This window comes from Haliotis asinina, unplaced genomic scaffold, assembly GCF_037392515.1.
Source record: "Haliotis asinina isolate JCU_RB_2024 unplaced genomic scaffold, JCU_Hal_asi_v2 scaffold_146, whole genome shotgun sequence".
NCBI lineage: Eukaryota > Metazoa > Mollusca > Gastropoda > Lepetellida > Haliotidae > Haliotis > Haliotis asinina.
Window position 1 is genome coordinate 3,066 of NW_027134010.1, and position 1,935 is coordinate 5,000.

Sequence of the window (1,935 nt, forward strand, 5' to 3'; positions counted from 1 at the left end):
CACCATACCTCCAAAACATGCACCCCACAACGCGCCCCCACAGGTCACTCTCAAAAACACAATCCAAAAAAGCGCACCTCCACCGGACTGAAAACGGGACGGCGGCACGCCCGTCACGCCATACCTCCAAAAAACATGGCATCCCACAACGCGTCCCACCGGTCACTCTCAAAAACACAATCTGAAAAAGCGCACCTCAACGGACTGCAAAAAAGGGACGGCGGCACGCCCGTCATGCTATACCTATATAAAAGGCCATCCCAGAACGCGCCCCACAGGTCACTCTCAAAAACACAATCCAAAAAAGCGCACCTCAACGAACTGAAAAACGGGACGGCGGCACGCCCGTCACGCTCATACCTCCAAAATCAGGCATCCCACAACGCGCTCCACAGGTCACTCTCAAAACACAATCTGAAAAAGCGCACCTCAACGGACTGAAAACGGGACGGCGGCACGCCCGTCACGCCATACCTCCAAAAACAGGCATCCCACAACGCGCCCCACGGGTCACTCTCAAAAACACAATCTGAAAAAGCGCACCTCAACGGACTGAAAAACGGGACGGCGGCACGCCCGTCACGCCCATACCTCCAAAAACATGCATCCCACAACGCGTCCCACAGGTCACTCTCAAAAACACAACCCTAAAAAAGCGCGCCGCAACGGGCCGGCTCGATTTTTCGTCTTACCCTAACTTCTGCCCTAACACTATCCGTTAGCTCGATTTGTGGTGCTAACCCTAAGTCCAGCCCTAACCGTATCCGTTAAGTCCATTTGCGGCGCTAACCCTAGCTCTTGCCCTAAACCGCATCCGTTCACTTTCATTTCTGGTGCTAACCCTAACCCTTGCCCTAACCGCATCCGTTTCACTTCATCTATGGTGCTAACCCTAAGTCCAGCCCTAACCGTATCCGTTAAGTCCATTTGCGGCGCTAACCCTAGCTCTTGCCCTAACCGCATTCCGTTCACTTTCATTTCTGGTGCTAACCCTAACCCTTGCCCTAACCGCATCCGTTCACTTCATCTATGGTGCTAACCCTAAGTCCTGCCCTAACCGTATCCGTTAAGTCCATTTGCGTTGCTAACCCTAAGTCTTGCCCTAACCGTATCCGTTAAGTCGATTGGTGGTGCTAACCCTAACATCTTGCCCTAACCGTATCCCGTTCACATCCATTTGTGGTGCTAACCCTAACCCTTGCCCTAACCGTATCCGTTAAGTCGATTGGTGGTTGCTAACCTAACTCTTGCCCTAACCGTATCCGTTCACTCCATTTGTGTGCTAACCCTAACCCTTGCCCTAACCGTATCCGTTAAGTCGATTGGTGGTGCTAACCCTAACCCTAACCGTATCCGTTAGCTCGATTTCTAGTGCTAACCCTAACCCTTGCCCTAACCGTATCCGTTCACTTCATCTATGGTGCTAACCCTAACTCTTGCCCTAACCGTATCCGTTCACTTCATCTACGGTGCTAACCCTAACTTCTGCCCTAACCGTATCCGTTAGCTCGATTTGTGGTGCTAACCCTAGCTCTTGCCCTAACCGTATCCGTTCACTTCATCTACGGTGCTAACCCTAACAGTATCCGTTACCATCATTTCTGGTGCTAACCCTAACCCTTGCCCTAACCGCATCCGTTCACTTCATGTCTGGTGCTAACCCTAAGTCCTGCCCTAACCGTATCCGTTAAGTCCATTTGCGGTGCTAACCCTAACTCTAGCCCTAACCGCATCCGTTCACTTCATTTGTGGTGCTAACCCTAACTTCTGCCCTAACCGTATCCGTTAACTCGATTTGCGGTGCTTACCTTAACCCTAACCGCATCCGTTCACTCCATTTGCGGTGCTAACCCTAACCCTAACCCTTACCGTATCCTTTAACTTCATCTGTGGTGCTAACCCTAGCTTTTGCCCTAACCGTATCCGTTCACTCGA